This window comes from Sinocyclocheilus rhinocerous, unplaced genomic scaffold (genome assembly GCF_001515625.1).
Source record: "Sinocyclocheilus rhinocerous isolate Xijiao unplaced genomic scaffold, SAMN03320098_v1.1 scaffold805, whole genome shotgun sequence".
In the NCBI taxonomy this organism is placed as follows: domain Eukaryota; kingdom Metazoa; phylum Chordata; class Actinopteri; order Cypriniformes; family Cyprinidae; genus Sinocyclocheilus; species Sinocyclocheilus rhinocerous.
In genome coordinates, this window is record NW_015646430.1 from 446,265 (window position 1) to 463,113 (window position 16,849).

Below are 16,849 nucleotides of genomic sequence, written 5' to 3' on the forward strand. Positions count from 1 at the left end.
CATATGTGCTATATGTGCGTCCATTGCCGAGTGCAGTGCAGGATCCTACTGGTACCGACATCAATAGCAGAAGATAGAAAATGAGCATTAGACTGATTTCCACTGAGCTTTCATGGGATGTTTGACGTGTGTTTGTGGACTGAAAAGAAACAACACTTTTTCAGAGTTTTCAATAATTCAGGACTTTTAAGAAGTATTTTAGAAGTATTTATTTGCAAATGTGATTACCACTGGCCATAAATTCCAGTCACTTCTCAGTTAGCTACATACATACATACCATAAAATAAAATAAAATAAAATAAAATAATGCAGCTTGTTTTTAAGTCAGTGTTTAGATGATTTTTTCAATATTATATATGCTTTCACTTAAATTTTTTAAAAGTTAATTTTAACTTTTTTTATTTTATTATTTGTCTTAGCAATTTCATGTTTTTGTCATTTTCATTGTTTTTTTTAAGTCTATTTAATTAATTTATATTTATTAGTTTTAGTTTATTTAGTTCGAGTTATTTTACTTCATGTTAAACAGCGAAACTAAGAAATTATGTCTTGGCAACAAGCCAAAATAAAGTACGTTTTTTATATATCATTGTCAGTTCATGGTCTGTGAGAATGTGCCTCATTTGCTCTTCAATATGAATTAAATCTTAGGTTTTAAACTGAACCGAATTTATTGACCCTTAGGAGTGCAGTTAGTGATCATTTATTTCTAGTCTCTTCCAGGGTTATTAATGTTAACTAAAACTAAAACATTTTTGTTCATTAAAATTAAGCCGAAATTAAATAAAATAAATATTATATGCAAAAAACTATTTTAAATGCAAATATTAAAATGCAACTAACAAATATATAGTTAGAATAGCAAAATTAATAGACTACATTTTAAGAGAGAGGAAAATTCTTCCATATATTTTCCAAATGCTTCTATATTCTGTTGTTGTTGTTGTTGTTGTCAAAGGTCATGTGCCAATCAAATTCTATGGTATTTTAAAACGCTTGTGACGTGACATTTCATCACCCCCAAAAACCATAAACCACAACAAAACTACAAAGGTAGATCCAGACTACATTACATATGAGTTCACTGGCAGGTGAGGACGGTTTTGTGCTTTGTAAAAGGGGAATTATTGGCTACTGAAAGCATGAAAACATTGAAATGTATCAACTATGTATCATAAAACAAATCTGGGTCCTGAACGAAACCAGTTGCGATTCAATGCATTAGAGAATAATACTCTACTGAGTGTATCTGTTATCCTGGTTAAAAGTGTTTCCAGTGTCCCATGTTTTTTTAAACACTCCAGGATAGAGGCCTGAAACGTCTATGGTAGCTTTTTACGGTTTTGCAGCAAGGTCAGTGCTTTTATATTTGGCCAAGTGAAAATTGTGCTGCACGCGGTAGACGGCCAGTTCCCCCTCCTCTTCTCCTGAGCCGGTGCTTAATGTCTGCAATGCCCTTTTCAACTTGGTCAGAAACACTTAAGATGAAAAGACTAATCACAATGCTCTGACCATTTCAAGGTCCTGTTGTCTTTATTCTGCAAACACATGCAAACTTCTTTCTGCTGCGTGGGTCGACGCAGGCATGTGCAGGTGAGTCCCACGGCTCTGAAGACGCTTAAGAACTATGGGATTTTTTTAACAACATGGCATGCTGCATGCATGGATTTTGGCTGAGCTGCATTTCTAAATCAGTCCTGCGTGATTAAGACAGCAGTTTGTTCAGTAGTGCTCAGTCTGTTGGCAGGAGTGAACCGGTTGTTCTGTCTGATTAATTGTTATAAATGTACCGATGAAAGTCGCTTGAAGTAAGTTCATCTCAGACAAAAGAGGACACAGAGTAAGCAATAAAATTATGCGTGCTGGTGATTTTAGATGGGCAAATGTTTCCTTTGCATTTCCATTTTTATTGCCGTCTATTCCAGGCCATTGCATGGGCAATAGAAACGCAAGCTTAAACCATTTGTTTTGATTTTTTTTCTACGCTAAACTTTTCCATTAACATCCCACCTACATAATAAATTATTGTGCATTTAAAAATGTTGGACGTACAATTTGTGCATAAATCTAATCAGATCAAGGGTCAGTAAGCCTGAACTATGAAGTTATCTCATTTGTATTAACGTTATGGAGCAGAAGCCTGACTTTGATTGGTGACGTACAATTAAAAATAAATCCTATTTAAGCATCACTACAGTTTTTGTTTTTTATTGGGAATAAATTGAATCTATTCTATAATTTCTGATTAATAGAAATACATGTAATTTGTGTTTGTATATAATATGTTTCATTATTTTTGCATGTATCAAAATTAAAAAGATAGATTAAAACTACACTGCAACTAAATACATATAAAGCATTTGCATCTTTTTTTAAACTTGGATATTTGTGTGGGTGTGTATGGTATTTTATTTTTCAATATTTTTAGGCGTATCAGGTGATGTTGAGATATTGGCTATTGAGTCTACTTAAAATTTCCCTTTTAGGGAACTGCAAAGCAATGAAGTTTTATAATGCATAGATACTATATAATAGAATTGTTCAAAACAGACTGTCAGTCAAGGGATTTTCAGTGAAAGTTAAATCTTTACACCAATAGGTGGTGACAAGTGACTCGTATAACTGAGTATTGAATCATTCACTCAACCGATTCGTTCAAAATACTGAATCATTCAGGAAGCAAAAAACGTGAGTGACTGAGTCATTGAATCATTCACTCAACCGAATTGTTTAAAACACTGAATCATTCAGGAAGTAAACTGCTCAGAGAAATTATGCTTTGACTTTGTTTAATACGGAACTGTTTTCATTGGCGGAAATAAATGCACAAACAAACTGTGTCTTAAATGTAAGATACTTAATATTTGCTTCTTGTTTATTGAAATGTTGCATAAAAGCATTATCACTCCTGCTGTTGATTACATAAAAGTGGTGCAGATGCCGCGGTATCATGTGAGACTGCTATTATAATCCATGCAAAATTGAATGATGACTTGTGTTTTATATCATTTTGAAAAGTTATGTAGATTTTATTACAGAATTCAAACAATAAATGTTGTTTACACTCTTTAATGTGTTGTGACAGTTCTGTTTGACACCTGAGTGCAAACAGAAAACCAATCAACTCTTCCTTTTTACTGTTTAACATGAAAGACAATGAACATCAGAAAGTATGTGGAAAATACTGTACTATATTGCTAAAATCGTAAATTATTTATATTTATTGTGTATATATATATATGTGTGTGTGTGTGTGTGTGTTGGGGGTAAGGCATTACAAGTAACGCAAGTTACGTAATCAGATTACTTTTTCAAGTAACTAGTAAAGTAATGCATTACTTTTTAATTTATATATTTATTTGTTTTATCTTCTGTGTAATTTAGAATTCTAATTTGCTGTTCTTGTCTCATTTGTTTTCTTTTTTGTTAGTTTTTTTTTAAATAATATTCCATGATTTTACTTCTTTCATAGAGTATTATGTATTAAAAGAAAGTTTCGGCGTGTTTGTTAATGGTAGTGGTGTATCCCTGCTTTGAGAAAAGTGTTTCCACAGAGAGCAGAGGATCCTGGGAAATCGATGGCGGTGCTGAGGGCGGGTTTGTGTTGGGTTTCAGGTTCCGCGCGCGCCTCTGGTAACGCTGACAGCTCCCAGAAGAACGTGGGCGCATTAAAAGCAGAGCGATTCAGGAGCGCCAGAGACCCTCCCCCTCATAAAGCCCGCTGTCATAAACGCTTCTTGTCAGCAGGCGTTGTGTGGTGGTCCTGAAACGGTTGCCAGGCAACCTGCGCTGCATTGATATGCAAGTTGGAGGGAATCAAGGGAAGCCTTCTGCCTCTGGAGCATCAGTGCTGGGCGGTGCGACTCCCACCAAACACGAGCGCTCTCGTCTGTCTGATAACACACGCTCAAGGCTTCGCATCTCAAAAGATCACTTTTGCACTCCAAGGCACTTAACGTCCTAGTTTTGATCATCTAACCTTAGAGAAGCTACTTTACAGTGCTACTTTAGTACTGAGAATCCAAGAAAAGAGCTTATGGAGTTTGTTAACGGGGCTTTGGCTAATTAAAAAGAGGTACTGCCGGTAACTGAACTGCCCTCTCTCATCTGTTCATCCACGAAAGAACAAAGAGAGAGAGGGTTTCGCACGAGGAGCTCATGACAGCTCAACTCGGGAACAAGTGAGATGAAACTGGGCAGGAAAACACTGGAGCGCCGCGAGAAACGACACACGTCGGACGCCTGGAAAGCGCAGCCTCTCTCTGTCATTCTGGAACTCCCTCCCAGCTAAAGGATGATGGGATACGACTTCACTCTGAGCTGCCAGGGATTTGTATGTGTTTCAGAAAGACGGTCCCGCTCAGCATGTCCGATGCTATGTTCCTCCTGATGCTGTGTAAGGTAAGATGATCCCCGTCTGCTGGGATCCAGAGGCGTTTGACGGCAAAGTAGAACAGGAGAAATTAATTTCATGTTCATTGAGAGAATTTTCTGCAAAACTTTGCCTTTGAGATTTCATGCATACAGTTGTGGCATTAAATACTATAAAACAAGAGTGAAGAAAATATTACTATTAATATTGCAAAAGTGATGGGTTGTTTATTCCTTCAAATTATAATAAAGTTACTGGAACTATTGATGAATTAGTGCTTTTTATGGACTGACATTTCAATAAAAATTCTGAAATAATTTGTTTCTGAAATCAGTTCAGCTTTAAAAATTGAACAAGTTTCAGCTTAATTTTTAAAGCTATACTAGATTTTCTAACACAGTTCAATATAATTTAAATGAACTGAAAAACATTTTTTAATTGAAATGACTTTTACATCCAACTTGATTATACTTAAAAATTTAAGGCAGCAACTCTAGTTGAACTAGGTGGATTTTTTTACAGTGTGATGAACTGGGGGAAAAAAATACGTAGAAACAATTTTCACTCAGAAATGGCTAGTAAATGTAACAAATAATGACAAAGAAAAAACAAGAAATAGAATTTAGATTTTTTTTAATAGGAAGACTGAGCAATTTCACCTTTTTTTAAGTTATACAAGATTCTGTAACTTGATATTTAAGTCAGTTTAGTCCTACAGCCAATTTAATTAGATTTAATTTCATTCTTACACTAAAAAAAAGGTAATCTAAAAATGGTAACATCTAAATCAAATAGTTTAATTCAACTCAGAAATATTATTTAACATCACTGAACCAACCTATAAACATTAATTTACACAATTATACCAACAAAATGAATTTTTATAGGTAGAATCAGGTAGAAAAAGCTCTTAAAGCAGGTTACCGCTTTTTACAGTGTATTTATTATAAGTATAGGTTGCAAATGATTTGAGTATTTGTGACCAAATATGTGTTATGAGAAAGTGCTTTTGGCAGCATTATGTGCTTTAGATTGAATTCAGTTCCACCGTATAAAACAGATCCTGGTCAGATATAAAACATGCATTTAACATGTATTTGCTCAGGAGTGTGTGCGTGTGTGTGTGTGTGTGTGTGTGTGTGTGTGTTTGAACTCATTTTAAATCAACGCTGGCAGCAACACTGTCAGAGCAGCTTAATGTCTTCAAACATTTCATATGCCTGAAATAATTCAAGTGGGAAAAGGTTTGACCATTCACTTATCCAGAGAGCTTCATTCAGAGCATGTTTTCTGCTTAGGAATGAAAGTCCATCTGACTGAACATCATCTGTGTATACAAGGAGTTGCCGTTAATATGCAACATGGACAAAAGTATTTGTTGGGTTTAAACCCTTGCATTATGTTCCAGAGAGACTTGCATGTTGATCAAGGATGCAGGGATTTGGATATATTCAGTATCATCTAATCTGATAACATCTAATAACTTTCACTTTCAGTTGATCTCAGAGGTGTTCAGTGGGGTTCAGGTTAATTGGCATTAAAGAGCCCAGAAAAGCCTCTTCATTAGAATGGTGTCCAGATATTTTCCATCATACAGTGCAAATGCAGTCAGGCAGCAAAATCTTTTGCATTTGTCGTCTGTCAGGCTGTTCTTGCAGCTTGGTTGCGTCAAGTCTGGTTATGTGGGTTCTCTGCAGGAAATATAATATTTCTCAATGCCAAGGAATGGGAATTAGAAAAAGAAATTTGCAAAGTAACATTTTCACATTTATAAACTCTGGGTTGACAATTAAATGTGCATAGCAATCAAATCAAATTTACTAGCAATTCCTCATTGGTTCAAAGTAAATCCTACGCCATTTTTCCAGTAAATATCAGTTAAAAGTCAAATTTAAGAATAGACTAGCATATAAATTACGTCAGAGCAAACAAAACAACACTGCACGACCTTTTACTTCCATTGCATGGATAAAAAACAGACACTATCAGGTGAACTATCCCTTTAATATCACTTTTGCAATATTAATATAAATATTTTTCGCTCTTGTTTTATAGTATTTAATGCCACAACTGTATGCATGAAATTTCATAGACAAAGTTTTGTCTTTGTCATAAATGCAGTTAATAAAAATGAATTGGACAAGAACAGCAATAACAAGCATGCAACCTGTTTTAATAATTGTCTATTTGCAAATGGTTCTATGTATCTATCTGCTCTGGTTTTTCCAGCAAAACTTTGTCTATGAAATTTCATGCATACAGTTGTGGCATTAAATACTATAAAACAAGAGCGAAAAATATTTATATTAATATTGCAAAAGTGATATTAAAGGGATAGTTCACCTGATAGTGTCTGTTTTTTATCCATGCAATGGAAGTAAAAGGTCGTGCAGTGTTGTTTTGTTTGCTCTGACGTAATTTATATGCTAGTCTATTCTTAAATTTGACTTTTAACTGATATTTACTGGAAAAATGGCGTAGGATTTACTTTGAACCAATGAGGAATTGCTAGTAAATTTGATTTGATTGCTATGCACAGGAATTGCTAGTAAATTTCACAAATAATTACAAAGAAACAGCAAGTACACTATGATTTACAATTATAAGTTGTAAAATGATTGGAGCATGTTTTAGAAGAATATACCGTTTCAGTCTTTCTGCTTCAAAATGTCATGTTTAATTCGAAGTGTTACTATTTCTTTGTAATGATTCTGAAATATAGCAATTTCTGAGTAAAAACTTAAATCCTACACCATTTTTTGTCAGTGTAACACTGAATATTTTTTAGTGTGCACATTAGAAGTTTCAACAGAAAGTCTAAAAATATTGATCATCAGTAGAGTTTACAAATGCCTTCAGAACGAGAATGTCATACGAGGAAAGAATAGTGATTTCATGAGAAACAAATTATAAGACTGAAATCTCTCAGATGCAGAAACGAAACCCTTTGTGTACGTTTTTGTGACTGTACAGAGCACATGCATATTTAAAGAGGCCTTTTATGATTGGTTCTTTGTTGAAAAACCACATTTGAGCACCGTGTTGCTTCATTGGCAGTGTCATTCGGGGTTTGCAACACATAAAGTGTAGCGTGAAACACCCTTTTGATTTCTAAAAGCATCATTTTCCAGCCTTCCGTCACCTGCACTCGAATGTGCAATCCTAAAACAAAGAGCATTTGCATTCATACTCAAACTCTACAGAAGGCTGGGCTTTATTCATGAGTTTTTATCAAATGATATGTCCAGAGTACCTCATGACCAATGTTCCTGGACTAAAGTCACACAGCTTGGCCGGCTCGATGTGGTTTTTGTCCCAGCTGGCCAGTTGGTAAAGTGGTTTTGGACGCTGTCCACTTTGTTTCTGAGCGCCACGCAGCTGCTCTCTCTAGTGAAGCGGTTTCCAGCCTCCTATCCTGGCACGTCTGACACTCTCTAGCATGTCTTCTATCAGCGCGGAGCAGTTGTCTTCATGCATGAGAGCACATCTAGTGTACAATAGGAGGTTTCGCTTTGACGAAAGCCCTGTTTATGACTCTCTCAGAGGATCTGCGGCCCGCTATACATCACAGACACACACACAAACCTCAACATGCACTAAACAAGTCTTTATATAACCTCACTTTGCTTCGAAAATGATCTGAAAAATCTTTTTTTTTTTCTTTTTTTTAATGGAACAGATTATTAAGCCTTAGACAAAATGTATGTTTTTTTGTTGAGTATCATATTTGATCCATCAGGCTTTTCTGGCTAATATAGTCTGATACAGTGAGAATATGATGGAAAAATACCTCAATTTTATTCAGAGACTCAAACTGAGCAAAACATGCATTTTGGTGCAGATGCTGATATTTACAGTATATGATGAAATGCTGATGCTTGTAAATGTAAATCAATGAGATCTTTCTAACAGTAGAGCAGATACTTACATAAAATGATATAAATCTCAGTCGTCACTCTATATCTCCAGTAATCTGTCTCAGTAAGATGAGATTGAAATGATCCAAACATATAATGCAATGATTGAGAGCTGAAGAAATAAAGGTGAGATGTTCTGGAGGCTTGTGAAGATCATTCCTCCGCTGAGGAACAGTGAAAGTAAAGCTTCTGGAAACAAACGCTCCTCAAAAGATCCTGAGGATCAGATTTGAGACTCTAAAACATGATTGATGGAGAATCAAGTAAAGCTGAGCTGCTTCAGTCCAGTAAGTGTTCATCTGGAGATATTACTGCAGTTATTCTCACGTTTACTTGATCAAAATCAGTCAAGACTTGACACGAGAAGCTCCAGCTGAAGCCATTACACTAAAAGAGCTTTGACTTGATAAAAAAAGTCTAAAGTATTAATCAATAGGTTGTGTGGTTTTTCACCAAAGTTTTGATCATGTTGATCACTTAGAAGCTGTTTTGCGCATTAAATATTTCTGCATCAAATATTATTCTGTACAGGCTTTAAAGGGTTAAGCAATGGATGCATTGTTACATCATTTGATTAGCTTGTGTCGTTCTAAAACCTGCACTTTTTCACAAAATATCAAACCCATTTGTAATACAGTCTGAATTGAAAGATATGTGGAAGGATGTGTTGTAAACAGCATTTTGTTTACGTATTTATGCATTTGTTTATGCCCTTTCATCAGTAATCAGTTTTTAGCACCACTTTTTAACTTTGCCCTTTGCTGTACTTACTTCTGTCAAGCATGAAACTCCTAATTTATGTTAACTGCTCTGAAATCTGTAGCACCGATGTAATATCTATCGCAGATCTCTGCTGGAGAAGGAGTTTCAGCTCGTTGAATGTCTGTCCTGCCAGAGCAGGTCTGGGATTCATTTGCGTAAAACAAACTGCAAATTGTCCATAACATGCTGTAAGAAGTGCCTTGATTCACTTTGTTAAAATGGACGGAAATCCATCCACTAATTGATTGCTGCATATTCAGTAACAAAGCTTCTGATTGGTTTACTTGTGCTCTGATTGCTATTTATGTTCGGCTTTGATGCATTTCCCGCCGAGCGTTTCTGAGAGTCAGGTTTCACTGTGAGTTACTGCAGACTCAGTCAGTCAGTCCAGTAGCCCACTGTAAAAGAAAAAAAGAAGAAAGAAAGTGGAATTATTGATTTCAAACAAGACCAAGATCAACAATGGACCCCATTGACTTTCATTGTACAGACTAACTAACTAAGTTCCGGTAACTAAAAAAAAAAAGAATATATATAACAAACTATTATTTTTACTAGTGTTGAAATATACCCTTAATTTACTTAATTTTTTTTTACCATACTTTTCACCATGTGGAACTGACCAAACTTTATAGAAGACTTTTTTAAAGAAAGTAGAATTAAAGAAGTCTACTTTTTTTTTCTATAAAAAAATAAAAAAATAGATAGATAGATAGATAGATAAATAAAATAAAGATCAACACTGGACCCCATTGACTTTCACTGTAAATAAATAAATAATAAAAGGTCAAGAAACCAATACCTTTGTGTGTTATTTGTGTGTTAAAATATACCCTTATTTTACTCAGATTTATCAATACATACTTTGATCATATGGACTGAATGAACAGTATCAGTTACTTTACTGACGTGAGACACCATAAACACTTAATTGGAAATGTGTTTGAACAATGATTTTAATCAGTTAATTTAATAATAAAGTTGGGTTACATGTCACTGAGATGAGAAATACAAATGAACTTGAACTTACAAAAAAAAAAGAAAAAAAGAATTACTGTTATTTTTTTCCTTATTTCTCTACTTTAGTTTGTCATGTTAACTGCACTAACAGCAGTGAGTTTGGGCAGCTGTGCTCTGCTGTAATCGCGTGTATCGCGTGTATCCGCGGTTAGATGGCAGCAGTCAGCCGTCTTTGCGCATGTCATTGTGTCTGAATTCACTAGATTGTGAGGGGAAAGTCATTTAGAAATCCACGAGAAATAACAGCAGAGAAAAGGAAAGCGCGCATTGAAGGACAGAGAGCGACATCAGGAAGAGGAGGAGCGCTGATCAGGTGAGATGACTGCAGGTAGCACAGTACCTTTCTTTAACTATCAGTTTCTTTTTCTCTTTTTTTTGTGGTCTTTTAGAAATTAATTCTTACCGGTTTATGTAATTAATCTACTAACATTGACATGAATCACATGAGAATTCCGTCATTTCTCTCATATCTCAAACTATGTGTTGTTTAATATTCTCTGGCAAATGACAGTGACTGAAAACATAAATAAGATAAAATAAATAAGCTTTTTTTTAGCTAAAGCTAATTTTATAGCTATATTTTTAACAATCAAATAACATTTGTTATATTTTTGCATAATTTGACAGAATTATTGGAAATTGAGAATGATGCAAATAAAAGTCTATTAAGTCAAGTCAAGTCACCTTTATTTATATAGCGCTTTTAACAATACAGATTGTGTCAAAGCAACTGAACAGCATTAATTAGGAAAATAGTGTGTCAATAATGCAAAATGACAATAGTAAACACTAATTTTCCAGTTAAAGACAGTTCATCATTGAATTCAGTGATGTCATCATCCAGCTCAGTTCAGTTTAAATAGTATCTGTGCAATCATTTGCAATCAAGTCAACAATATCGCTGGAAATGAAGTGTCCCCAACTAAGAAAGCCAGAGGCAACAGCGGCAAGGAACCAAAACTCCATCGATGACAGAATGGAGAAAAAACCTTGGGAGAAACCAAGCTCAGTCGGGGGGCCAGTTCTCCTCTGACCAGACAAAACCAGCAGTTCAATTCCAGGCTGCAGCAAAGTCACATTGTGAAGAGGAATCATCTGGTTCCTGTGGTCTTGTCCCGGTGGTCGTCTGAGACAAGGTCTTTACAGGGGAATAACATCTGTATCTGGGGCTCATCTAGTTGTCCTGGTCTCCGCTGTCTTTCAGGGCTGTAGAGGTCCTCTCTAGGTGCTGATCCACCATCTGGTCTGAATATGTACTGGATCCGGGTGACTGCAGTGACCATCTGATCTGGATACAGACTGGATCTGGTGGCAACGGTGACCTCGGAATAAGAGAGAAACAGACTAATATTAGCGTAGATGCCATTCTTCTAACAATGTAGCAAGTACATCGGGTGTTATGAGAAGTGTTCCCGGTTCCGGTTGACCTAATTAATGCAGCCTAAAAATCCTTTAACGGATTTGAATATTAGAAGCATATTTTAGACGTCCAGTAAGTGTTCATCTGGAGATATTACTGCAGTTATTCTCACGTTTACTTGATCAAAATCAGTCAAGATTTGACATGAGAAAGACACGTGAAGCTTCAGCTGAAGCTGGACGTTTGTACAATTACACTAAAAGAGCTTTTACTGGATAAAAAGTCTAAACCATCAATCAGACGACAGAAGACATGCAGTAGATTGTATGCGACACGTTTAACAGCAAAAACTACCTTTTAGAGAACATGATTCCTATTATGACTCTTATGATTATCAAAAGCATTTAAAAAATAATCGCTCTAGAACAGCAAAAGTCATTTAAAAGAAAAACTAATTTCCTTTCATTTGCTGCAATTTTGCAACATGAGGCTCTTTTAGAGATACTCTAACAAAATATCTGATTAATCAGATATGATTCTAGGAAAGATCATTCTGGATAAACTGCAATTCCGTTTTAAGGCATCTATTGTGTCTTTCACTTTCCAGTATTCATGACAAAAGGCCTGGCACTCTGTTGTCTGGCCCTTATGGACCGATTGAATGCCAAAGCACATGAACGACTGCATTCATCATGAATCTGAACCATGGATGAGTCTCTAGGGATCCTCAAATCACATCATCCAGCAGTATAGCGTGTCAATCTGCCATCAGACATCTCCAAAGCTGCTCTTCTATTGTGTGTGCAGCACAGAGTTAAACTTCATTTATTTGTATTTTTTGTTCTTTATTCATATTTGTTATATGAAGGTCACATTAATATCTCTTATCATGCCTTCATCATTTTTTTTTTTGCTGCCTTTTACATATAGATGTTTATATCATTCTACTCTTGTCCCAGTCCCAGACTTTCAATCTTAAAATATGAAAATATTAAATACATCTTTTAAATAATCCTAAATCATGTCAGTATTTATTTATGCATGTATCGTCCACTGTTGGACATTATTAGCAAACAAATAAAACCAAAAGTGCCCAAATTTTAAGAAATGCCCAAATACGAGTTGATTTTTTTAAGCTGCTTTTTTGCCTCCAGACTGCACACAACTCCGTATATAATATTTGTAACATTTATCCATGAATTATTAGAAAGCATAAATGCTAAATAGGGTCAGCAACACTAAATGCATGTGCACACTACATCTTTTTCCTGAGTTGAAGCACATTTTTCAGCGGTTGATCATGTTTTATTCATGGGACGATAGAAATGAATATATTTGATGAAAAATCTCTTTCATGCCCCTTAATAAATCATTACTCTAAAAGCTTGAGGGAAACCAGTGCAACTGAGCAGAGAAATGCTGCAGTGACCATTACGTTAAAATATGACAAATTATATTCTGTTAATAATTTGACTACTGTTAGTATTTTTATTTTTTAAAATGTACTTTAATTATTAATTTAATTTATTAAATATATACTATTTTTATTTTACATAAAATGTGTATATTAACTTTAAAAAAATGTATATTTGTAGGTGTAAATATAAGGTTGTTCCATAATTTAAAAAAAAAAAATTAAAATAAAAACTAACTCTAACTCTAGCACTTTCTATTCTATTTTAATTCTACTTTATCTACATTTATCTTCTTTTTAAAAATATAAAAATATATATTTTTCTATTCTATTTTTTCTATTCTATCTACTTGTTTTTCTGTGTGTGTGTGTCTGTGTGTGTGTTATGTGTATATATATTATATATATACATACACCTACACGTATACGTGTACTGCGTTAGGCTAACAGAGACTTGTCATTTGCACTTATATATTGTTGCTCTTTTGTTAGTTTTGACTGCTTTTATTGTCCTCATTTGTAAGTCGCTTTGGATAAAAGCATCTGCTAAATGACTAAATGTAAATGTAAAAAATATATATATATATATTTTGGACATTGCACCACAGTAGTACCATGGTATTCTTTACAGTCCATTAAAGCATCAAATAAATACCAACCGATACCATCATTGTACTATAGTATAACCACAGTATGCAGCTGATTTACTTTGAAATGATGTTCACTCAGAAACTGCAAGTCAATTTCACAATTAATTATGGAAAAATGGTAAGAAATACATTGAATTCTTGTAGGATAAAAGTGCAAGAAAATAGGATTTTCTTGTAAAAACAAAAAATGTACAGCACTTAAACTTTGTTTTATTTACAACTTTTTTCTATATTCCTGTATTATTATTTTACTATAACACCTGTTAAACGTGTTTACTGAAGTCTCGATGAAGAGTCTCCCCTTTCACTGTTTAAATATCGACTGACGGTCAGCTGGTGTGTGTTTTCCCAGATTGGTGTGAGAGGAAAACTGAAGACTTCTCCAAGGAAAATGCTAAACACTGCTCTGAGTGATGAGGAGAAGGGCATTCAAGACAAGGAAAGCAAGGAAGAGTCCATTCTGGCCATGCTGGGAATCATTGGGACGATCCTCAACCTCGTCGTCATCATCTTCGTCTACGTCTACACCACCCTGTGAGATCCACTGGAACTCTGATTGGCAGTGAGATTCTGGCACGGAAAAACCAGGCTTGTTCCACCAGGGGATCATGGGAATACAGACACTGCTGCGACGGAGTCACACATCCAGAGGGAAAAACACGGAGAACAGATTCCCTTCAAACACAGACTACATAAGGAACTACATAGGCTGTAAATATGCACGTTATTTCCATATTCCCATCCGTTTCCGGCAGGCAGCCGTCCCGGATCCAGAGACCCAGGAGCGTTTCTATGCATGGCTCAGTCCACCGGACGTTCTCATTCAGATCCATCAGTGGTTTTTAATAGTAAACATGCTGTGACGTTTCTTACAAACTCCTGCAGGCGACAGTTTCAGGTTTCTACTGTATTTAAAACACTGCTGTTTACAATAAATTGCTTATTATTAGACCTGAGCTTTAAAATAGACTGAATTTTGTCATGAGCATTTTAATACATACAGTACATATGTACAGCATTCAGTAGTTCGGCTGTAAAACGTGTCATTTGGCTAGTTTTGCGGTGCATTTAATTGAATTAATTAATTAGTTATTTTTGTGCGATGCTTATTTGCAGATCTTGTTCAGTATCGTTTTGTGCGGGTTAAAGCCGTTTTAGGACAAAGGTGTTTCTTATGTATGTTAATTTTAAATATTTAACTCCCATTGTTTTGAATGAGAGAAATCTTTGTTTACTCAAACAGACAGACTGTTCATCATACGTACAGACAGTGTTGCCTTAAGAATTATCCACACGTTCATATCTGCATCATTTCAGAAAATATTTAGTTGCTTATCGATGCACAGAAGCATAAAAGGCCACAAAAGCATATTATTTTATAAATGAAAGAAAACAGTTTTTTTGTTTGTTTTTTTCTATATTTTGCCCTAATACCAACATGAGACTGTACTAATGTTAATAAAAGCACAAGAATATGTGCAGAATGAATGAATGTATATTATGTGAGTAAAGTAAATTTCTGATAATGCGACAAAGCATATGAAATCCAGTTGTCAGTGCATAAAGTGCCTGTGTTTCTGCAAGATATTCTCTAGCCTCTCTGTTTCAGTAATCTCACTGTATATTATTAATATGACGAGTCTAATAGTCTTACAGTAACAGTGGTTTTCCGATCTAACAAAGTTAATAATGGCAGCAGGAGATGAGAATGGCGTTTTATGGCTGATCATCAGATTTTAAAGGAGCACATTCATTGACAGACTCTCTTGGTTGTGTGGTCATGTTATCATGTTAATATTGAATTTTAGTTGACTTTAATTTCATATCTATGGGGACAGAATGGTTCACTGTTACAGTAATACTCCTTTGTACATGGGCGATCTTGTCTAAAACTCTTTTATGTATTTAAACATGTAATATTGCTACTGCTGATTTAGTAAAGATTAATAAAATTATTGAAAAATGTTCTTAAGTAAATTGGCTTGCTCGTTTCTTTATCAAACTGGATTTTGACAGAGTCAAACACCATCTGGTTTTATTCAACTTTTTCTGTAAATCCACTGTACGGATCGGCTGTAGCTAACTGCATTTTGTGTAATTATGGGATGGACGTTATGCACGGTTGCCTAGCGACAAGTAGTTTATAGAGCAATTTCCAAAAGTTGAGTCCTGTTTGAGTTCAAGGACTCGACTTCTGAACGTTTCAATGCAAAGATGAAGTCATTAAAGTTGTGCGACTTATGTGACTGTCAAATCTAAAATCTAATTTAAAGAATGGACCACAACAAACCACTTCATGTCATACGTGTGTCAATTAGGGATTTTTAAAAGTGTGCTGGAACAAAGCTTTTCAGAGAAAGACAGACAGACAGAGGCGAGAGATCTAAAACACAGCGGAACGTCTCTCAAGAAGTGAAATGATGCAGTCGAGCGAGTAAACAATGCGTTTTGAAGATTCACAGCTGCAGAAATACAAATGAGCCCAGGAGCCTTTTTCTCAGGCTTTGCTTTACCTGGATAAAGAGCATCCAGATGCTAAACAGACAGAAAACCTTCAGAGTCCTCATTCTGCAGAGGCTTGCTCAATAAACAACTGTTATCGTGAACAAACAACTGAATCAAAAACTAGTTTCTGCAAGACTTTCACACATAAAACACAACTTTTAGGCTACAAATACAATATAGATATATAAATATTAGGCTATAATTTTTAATACATCATATTATTCAAACGGTGCCAGTAGTAATGCTCTATTTCTAGGCTTACGATGCTTTTGGGAAACACAGCCCTGATTGATTCAGTTCAGCAAACAATTTGACAGGCTGATTCAAAATGGTAAATGATTCATTCGGGAATCAGACTACATTGGTCGCACCTTTTGATTCACTAAAAGAACCGGACTACGCCGTTCACGTGAAAGAACTCAACAGAAAACGCCACTGCTGAAACTTTGAATCGGATATAACTGAAAAATGACTCGAGGTTCAATGAGAGTTGTGAACTTAATTATGGCTATGGACAATTCACAGACTGAAACCACTGAATCAGGAGCGGGTTTGAGGCTGTTTCATGAATTGTTTTGACTGACCCGTTAAAAAGAACTAGTTCATAAGAGTCATTTTTCAGAAATTGGACAATACGGAATGCGTTTTGTTCAATGTCATGTGCAGAAAATGCTGTCACTTTCAAACGAGATGATGACGATAGCATATAAATTAACAAATAAAAAGGTAATTGTGAGTTTATCTCACAATTTTTTATTTAAAAAAAATATATATAAAAAGGTAATTGCAGCTTTTTATCTCACAATTCTGACTTTTTCCTTGCATTTGCCAGTTCATATATATGACCC

General features: G+C 35.1%; 1 long non-coding RNA gene across 1 annotated transcript in view; it reads right to left on the reverse strand.

Annotated features, from left to right (window-relative positions):
* Positions 1-5,995: 5,995 nt before the first annotated feature.
* LOC107707798 (uncharacterized) overlaps positions 5,996-16,849 on the reverse strand; it is a 21,393-nt gene continuing 10,539 nt past the window's right edge. The window contains exon 3 of the long non-coding RNA XR_001636299.1: positions 5,996-6,064. This is a non-coding gene — a long non-coding RNA (uncharacterized LOC107707798). The remainder of the gene's footprint in view (positions 6,065-16,849) is intronic.